The following is an 8,969-nucleotide window of genomic DNA, read 5'->3' on the forward strand; positions in this document are numbered from 1 at the left end:
ATTGAGAAACTCTATTGCACTTTTTGAATCAGAAACCTACAACCAAGCACAATTCAAGGCAAGTCTAGTAAACTAACAATACTGCATCAGAATAAAGATCACCTGCAACCTGGACCTGTTTCCAAGGGGCCAAGAGAGATGATTTAAGGACAGAGCAAGAACAGGGACAGAGTACTCCACAGTGTCACTGTAGGGCCTCTAAAAGCAACCACTTTTTAGGGACCTGCTGAAAGAAAATATGTATTGCACTGCATATACACACTCCAGGGACTAAGATCTGTGTTCCTTGTGCTGGCGGTTAAACTATGTATCTGCTTACTGCAACACATCAGTCGTTTGGTGCCCTAGTGCCAGCCTAACAGCACCTGAGCTGCCTTCATTTAAGTACGATTTCACAGCAAAATCTGCATATGATCCCAGCTGCTAGCCTTCCCATGTTTGGGTTCCCCGCCCCCCCCCGCCCCCTGACTTTGCACCAGCAGCACCTGTTAGCAGAGGAGCCAGCGCTGGGTCACCAATCAGACAAACAACTGCAGTTTGGGTGGCTGCTGATGCTGAAGTAGTAACGCTCACAGTTTGTGGGCTGCCAGCTGGCTTGGATCTACCAAGAGATCAGTATCTTCCCTGTATAAACAACCCTTGCAAACCCCAAATGCAGATTAAGAAAGCAGCGACTTTCTTTGGTATGAACTGTGGATTTTCTTCGCTGGAGTCCCGCTTTGACCTACTGCACCTACACTCTTCCTAAGTACTTGCACGTTCTCTGCTACATCCAGCACAACCCTGCAACTGGACTGCTCTACAGGGTCCTCCCCAGACCCTCAGAAGGGAGTTCGAGGCTTCCCTTCCCCGTGCAATACCAGTTCAGACCATTTCTCCGGAGCTCTCTGACACAAACCACAGGCTGTCTTGTGGTGGGGTATCACCACCTACAAAGCCCTCGCAGTAATGGGCCACAACTTTGCTTCATGGTCAGCTGCCAGGGTGTCTGAAGGCATCCAGGCAGCTGAGAAAACCAGAAGTAGCTTTTCAGTTTTGTTTTTAAGAATCCAGAGACTGTATTTAGTGGTTGGAGTGGTGAGAAAGGGGATGCACCACAAGCTCCCATCAACACTGCCAGCAGAGCAGGGAAGCTGGCGCAGACCAGCACTCATGACGGACATGCTCCAACTCTGCCTCCACTTATAGGAGGAGGTGGTGCATGATACTGCCCTCAGGTACAAAATTGAATGATACGGCATGATGCAAAATTGAAAAACATGGAAACATCAAGTGCATGAAGGAACAGATCTGAGTTTGAATATTAGTTCACACGTGTGTCTTTATAGCAGTATTTAATGAGTTCTTGACAAATAATTATATATAAACCAACACCAGCTTTATTGTCTATTACTTTTGGAGGAGGATCAGAGAATCATAGGATCGTTTTGGTTGGAAAAGACCTTTAAGATCATCAAGTCCAACCGTTAACCTAACCCTGCCATCCCACCACTAAACCATGTCCCTAAGCACCTTTGTTTACCCATCTTTTAAATACCTCCAGGGGTGGGGACTCGACCACCTCCCTGGGCAGCCCCTTCCAATGCTTGACAACCCTTTTAGTGAAAAAATTTTTCCTAATGTCCAATCTAAACCTCCCCTGGCGCAACTTGAGGCCATTTGCCCTCATCTTTTCACCCGTTACCTGGGAGAAGAGACCAACATCCACCTGGCTACAACCTCCTTTCAAGCAGTTGTATTTGGAAAGGAAAGTATACTAGTTGTATTGTACTGGGTATATAACAAACATGACTGTTCTTAAAGTGCTGTTTTCCAACTTGTTGCCAAACCTAATTCTAATTTCCAATTTCAGGGCGCCTTCACACCTACTTCAGAAGTAACATAAAAGCAAACCACCTAAACCTGCTGCAATCTGGTAACACAAGAAGACACAGAAACCCCACCAGTCTCTTAATAAATGAGTGGTTGTCCACTGATTACTTTGCGTGGAAATTAAGTTAGTCTGAACAGCCAGCTGCAGAGAGCTGGCCTTGTGACTGCGGTCACAAGACAGGGGATCAGAGGACAGGTCAGGGCCGGCAGGCTCCCCACCAGCCTCACGGCGCCCAGCCAGCCCCATGCTGCCGAGAGCTGAGCCTGGGCCCTCCACAGCGGCGCCTCACCCTTCCCGGTGAAAGCTGACATGGAGGCACTATTTGAAATACTGGATCAAATGTGTGTTTTAGCACTTGTATCAAAAGTTGGCATTTTGTCCTTTCTCCATGAAACACAGGCACAGGGAGTTTTGTTGTTCTTTTAATAAAGCCAAATGATATTTCTGGAAAAATCAGGCAAGACTCTTCTTCATTTATGAAATGGAAGCTGTATACTTCAGGCTAATTACAGACAGAGGAAAAAGAGTGAGCTCCTAATTTACATAATTATACCAACCAGTTAGGCTCACTGTGAGAAAAGGGTGGTTGGTACCTATGGAACAGAAGGGAGGGGTTAACAAGAGGAAAGATGATAAAATCATTAACTCCTGCAAGGCTGCAAAGATAAAAGTATCTATTTTCCAGACATAATGAAGGCCCAAATGTGGGTGAGGCAGGGAACAAAATGAACACAGAGGACCTGCACATAAGCAGTTACCCAGAGGTAAGTTTTGAGGAGACAGTCCCTACCATTCAGGCTTCATGTCATCGTGGACAACACCCACAAAACCCCATGTGTTGCTACTGAAAACACTTTCAGGTTTTGTTCCTAGCTTTCTGCAGATACCGATGCGGTTTCGGAAAACAGAAAAATAAAAACCTCAAACCAAGCATGTGATCTGATTCCACTGAACTGATTTGAATACTTCATGGAGATAGGTGACAGATAGTGGGTTTCCCACTGAGATTTGCCCTGGAGGGGTTGCTCTCGCCTGATGCAATGATTTGCATCCTGGTTTTGCAGGATCCTGTTCATCGGGAGCCGAGCAGGTTTTTGGTAGGAGCTTTTGCAGCTCTGGCCACTACCATAGGGACTTTGGTGACCCAGCTTGCAGAGGGTGTTGGCCAGGACAGCTACATACTCACAAGCCAATATACAGAGCTTGGCCTAAGCCTTCTTGTCAGCTGCTGAGCAGATCACCCGGTGAATATTTTATCGCTTTTGAAAAGACACCTCCCTCCACGGAGGAGATAAAAACACACCCACTCAATTACCCGGTCAGCTGTGCTCGGGCTGAGTGTGCCAGGCCAGCCTAATCCCAGCCCGGGGCACGGCCGTCTGCCATGTCTCATCGATTCAGCATTATGCTCAAATGCGCTGTCAGCACATGCCTGGGAAAGAAAGAAATCAACCTCTCCCCACGCCCAGCCGCTGCAGCACTGGCCCCACAATCACGTGCTGCAAAAAGCACAGCGCTGAGAGACCCGGTGCTTACTTACTGGGTGATGCATGGTCTGTGTCCTGCCCTTTTGATTGCCTGGTTTCCTGTTTTGTTCCTGCACGGACAATTTTCTCCCTCTTTTAACAACCCGGAGTGATTTATTATTCCAGCTCAGGAAGAGAAAAAGCAGACTGCTCAAATGGAAAGAAAGCTGAGGGGATAAATGGAAGGGAAAGCGCCACGCAGGCAAATGTAGATCTGAAATCTAAACTCAGTAAAAGCAAAAGAAGGGGAATTTTTACATTTTAGCTCTGTGGAAGCTAAACTGGAAGAAAACAAAGCCAAGGGAGAAGGCTAGCCTTCTTGCCGAGGACACGCACAGCTGCTAATCAGCTGCACGACCTCTGGCAGGCAGCCTCACCGCTTTCAGGCTTTTTCCTCTCCTACTCCTCAGCTGTCTGTCAGTTTCGATTGAAAACTTGGTTGGGGAGGGAGGTTCTCTTGCTCTCTGGTTTACCAAGTGCCTAACAAAACGGGACTCTAAAGTTTGTTAAAATATCTGGAAATACTGCAACTGAAATAACACTTCATAATGATGCCTGATGGGCTTCCTGTGACCACAGGTTTGCTTCTGAAATGCTCTATCATATTGTGAGAGAAAAGTGATCAAACCCTCTAACAGCACTGAATTGGAAAACACAGGACCCTTCCAATTCCTCCTGTGACTAGTGAGCAACTAATAGCAAAATGCTGGCAAGTATTTATTCTTAACCTTTGCACAAGCCATTGTAATTTCTGTATAAACACAGAGGTTTTTTTCAACTACAGGATGGTATTATCATAAATCTCCAAAAGCCAGTGTGATTTCTCACCACAACTGATGTTTCCAGTATATATTTCCAATCCAAAAAAACCCCCTGCTGTCAGCCAGTGCTTCATGCTTGAATGAGGAAAGCAAACTGCAATACAAGTAAACATGGCTGAGCAGAAGGAATGTTAAGAGGGCTATTGAGAAGAACTTGCATTCACAGATCGTGCACTGCTGTGCTATTATGGTAGAAGATTGTGGTATGCGCTTGGCCATATGCATATCTAGCAAAACTGGGCACCTGCATGGACAGCAATGAACTGTTCAGAGAGCTCTGTGGGCAGCCTTATCTAGGTTTTTTTCTGTGGGTTGTTACCAGCCTCATAAACTGATGTATTACAGAGATACTTTTAGAGATAGTCTTCCTTTGTAAGTGGGAAAAGGCACCTGTGTGACTCAGCAGGTCTGAAGCCACCTTTCTTTCATTTACCTTCTGGATTTTAAGCAACAGCATGTGTGTTCCAAAAGACATGTGCTACAGCCTCAAGGAGTTCTCAGCATTCTGCTTCAGCATCAGCTTCCCAGACACCCTAAGCTGGTTTGACTGTCTAACAGCCCAGCATTTAAACAGTTTTATGTCACTGCATGCATGCTGTGCAGGAAGCTTTCACTAGTAATTAAAAAAAAAAAAATCAACTTAATAATCAAAACCAGAACTTAAAATGTTTCCAACTGTGGTTCCTGAGATTGCAATTTACCCTAGTAGATGCATAAAGTAATAGCTTCAGAGGGCCTTCCCAGGAAAACACACCTAAACCACTCTCGCCCTGGAGGAACACACATTAACATAGACGAAGAACTCTGAAACACAAAGTTCATTCCAGAGCAATGTCCAAAGCGGATCAGGTGACACTAAGTGCATGGACAACCCTCACCAGGCTGGTGAGCCTTCATCTCATCCTTGCTCAGATCTCAGCCCAATCACAGTCTTTCCCTGGAGGCCCTCGCAAAGCCAACCTTACCCAGAACCATCTTCTGAAGATGGCTGAAGAGGGGAATAGCTCACTCTCTGATGACTTTGCTCCATCTTTGACCACTTCTTCCCAAAGTGGAAGGACTGCAGAAGGTAAGGTAGCATGTATCAGAGCTGTGGCACACCTGACAACACATGTTGGTATTTCTAAAACGTGTGTTTCCCAGCATCGCTTTATTGGGAAAGGCTATTAGGTTTCACTCAGAAGTAGGTTTTGGATCTCCTGGAGGTGGTGAGAACTTTAAATGAACAAAACAAGGAAGAAGAATTTTTAAAAAAATCCAGTATGTATTTTATACCTGAGGTTTTTTGTGCCTTTACTGACAAAGGTTAGTGGTAGCTCTTCAACAGATGCTAGCATGGGAAACAAAAACTGCTGCAGAGGTCAAATTTTAAGACCACTGGAAAATAAATCTTCATGCAGCTTAGCATGGAAAAAAGAAATAAAGCACAGTAGTGTTCCCTGTGAACGCAAACGAAGGTGGCTTCTTCTGAGGCCTCTAACACATCTAAACTAATCCATCTATGGATCAGGTCTCCACCATGTGGCCAACCCTCCTCTTCCCCAAAGTGAAGTTTCAGGTTGGTCTCCTTGCCTGTTTTCAGATGATCCTTACTGGATGTCATCTAGGTTCAGTTTTGTGAACTGAATCTTTGCAAAAGAAATTTTGTGTCTGATACAGATATCCTTTCTTCTAAATGCTTTAGGTGCCCCTGCACCTACCTGAAACTTCACTGAAAGCTCTGACTACAGAATGAGAGAAAACATCCCCATCAGTGATTTCATCTGAAACAATTCTTTCTTCAAAACAATATATTAGCTAAGCCTTAGCATTTCCTGCTACAACTCCCCAACAAAAAGAACAAAGGGTATTGGGACAGACTGCAATTAAAAATGGGCTCTCAATCTGTTGTATGCCTTAATAAAGTCCAGAGAGATAGAAAGCAGAAGCATCAGCTTACATTATCACAGCTGTCAGGGTATGCTCAATTCCTTGGTTGATAGCCAGAAATTTCAGTTAATCTCTAATATGTAAAAACTGATTAATTAGTATTAAGCTTAAGAGAGACACGGCAGGTTTTTTAATTTCATCAAGGAGATTAATTAAAGAGCAAATACTACATAATTGAGTGGGTTTGTCTTATTGTTTTTTTGAAGTGGATATTCCTATTTTCCTATACCTCTGGTTGTCTCAGAATGATGTTTGCCAAGTGCCCTTATGCAGATCCATAGTTAATCATTCAACTGCAGTAAAACTTCACTGACACAACTCATCATGTTTGCTTCTCTGTAAGGTTTCAACAGAGTGAAATGACAAATATTTTGTCACTGTAGTCCTTCAAAATATTTTGCAAATTACTTTCCTGCATGGATCATGTAGGGGGGGCAATAAACTTATTTATTCCACTGTTAATGTTTGGAAATCGATTTAACATTTGCAAAGATGAAAAACAAGGCACATTAAAAACAAACAGAATTCCATTCTACTTAGCAGTCACAGATAGGATGAGAAAATAACTGGGAAAAGGGAAAAGAAATAGTTTCCTACATGACAGTTACATTCATTTCTCATTGGAGTTTAATGAAGCACAATGTGTAAGTGAAATAATTTCTTTTCATGCCACAAGAGTACTTGTCTTTAGAAACTCATGACCAACTACTGAGAAATACAGTCATTCACCAGGCAGGCTGGAGAAACTTATTGTTGTAGGACCTTCAGGACAAGCTCAGTCCATCTAATAAGCACTGGCATGCAGCAACCAAATACAAAACCTTTTTTCTTTCTGAATTTAAATAAAACAGTTCATTTTCACAATGCAGTTGAAAGCAAGCAATGACTGCAGAGCATTATCACTGTACAGAACTGCCATCTACTATGTGTGTAAGATAGTGCTCAAATCACATATGTCTATATACATGAGTGTAAGGCTCTGTTAACAACAACAGTAGCTGTAATTTAAACAGGGCCTGAACAGGGCAGTCTAGATGGGATGTTTTACTGATAATACATGTGCACTAGTATCTTTAAAAATAATGCATCTTGTAATAAATACAACTTCAGCTACCAGCAGGAATACAAAACCAAAGAAAGCCTGGGGAAAAAAAAATATTGGAACACAGACATGAAGAGATTTAGCTACCCATAGCTTTTCTAGGAACAACTCAGGAGCTTTCTGTGTGCACATATATAACGTGCATTTGCTATACCTTCACAAAGGAACAACTTTGAAGAGCGATGACACCTTCCTCAACAGGACATACACCATCATGGAATCATTTGCTACTTCAGAATAGAAAGTAAACAAAAGAAGATAGGGCCACTGCAGTGGAATCACAAAACCAGGTTTAATGTAATTCTTGAAATGTGACGCATTTTAAATTCCTACCAGCATGCCTACCTGCAACTTACAGAAAATTTTGATGTTTACAGTGACACGTAAGGCAATTCTGGGTGAAGCTGTTACTTAGGAAGACTGTGTAAATATTGAGTTATCTGCATGACCTGACTTACCCTGTCCCCCTCTTGATTATTCCACTCAGGAGAGAGGATGTTCAGCCAGAACAGTCAGCAAGTTTTAATGAATACAAATAGCTGTACGATCACATTTTATTTCTAAAAAAGTCAGAGGTTGATGTCTCTTTTGTGAGCTACATTCCCATTCATGTGCATATGCTTTGGAAAGTAACTTGCTTTTCATTTCCTATCTGTTCATATAAAAATACCTTGTTTTCCCAGCAACTTTCATTAACCTTGGCCTTTGTAACCAAACACATTTCCCTGCTGCCCATTTTTGACAGCAGTTCCTAGCAGGCTTTGAACTGGTCTCACCCTGCACTGGGTATTCTCACTGCCTCATTTCAGTCAATCTGGAACACCAGTAACACCCCTCACAGTAGCATCAGCTTCCAGGATTCAAAAGTGTTGAGAGAGACAGGTCTCTGTCCACCCCCAGTTCTGGTGGAGCAAGAATGAAAAGCAGCTACTGCATAAGGGGCTCACGCAGCCACTTCCCAGGCAGCGTTTTGACCTTGTCTCCCATTTTGAATGTAGACCATTGCCATTTCCTTCTAACCATAGCTTCTGCCAAGCAGCATGGATGCTCTCCATAGCAGACTTAGCAAGTCAACTTAATAGCTAAACCCTTAACTGGTATTTCTGCTCTGTGGTTTGTAAAACAGCCACTTTTAAAGAAAATAGGTTTGTAGGGAGATCTAGATTAAAAGAATTCATCTATAAGGAGCACATGGACAGACTCACAACTAAACAGTTTTGAATATTCTAGATGACTCATCTTGTTTTTCTTTCAAGATGTGTTTATGAAATGCAAGCTTAAGACTTTATCTACAACAAAGAAATTTGCTTCCTGCAACTTGTAGTCCAAGTGTTCACAGCTATCAAACTTGGAAAAGATACTGTGTGTAAAAAGCTATAGCTTCATAAACCATGAACCAGTGCTAGTTAAGCTGCAGAACTAGCCTTCCTCCCCACCAGCTCAAATGCAAGAGGGGGTTAGTCAGCACCCAAAAAACAAGGCAAGTCTGCCCCCCAACTGGTTTTTGGTATTTCCAATTCATCCTCCTCTGCAGAAACTACTGGTACCCAAAACACATCAAAACAACTGTATGTAATAGCTAATATGTTTAAGCAGCACAGACACCTGCAGAGAGAAGTCCTCTCTGAAGAGCAGGTACAGGGCACAGTGTAAGTCACCACAGTGCAGTCAGTCAGCCATCAAGTATCCAGGGAGTAACAGAGAGACTCAACTTTGCT

The sequence above is a fragment of the Egretta garzetta genome, unplaced genomic scaffold (assembly GCF_000687185.1).
Source record: "Egretta garzetta isolate BGI_Z169 unplaced genomic scaffold, ASM68718v1 scaffold310, whole genome shotgun sequence".
NCBI classification, from domain to species: Eukaryota; Metazoa; Chordata; class Aves; order Pelecaniformes; family Ardeidae; genus Egretta; species Egretta garzetta.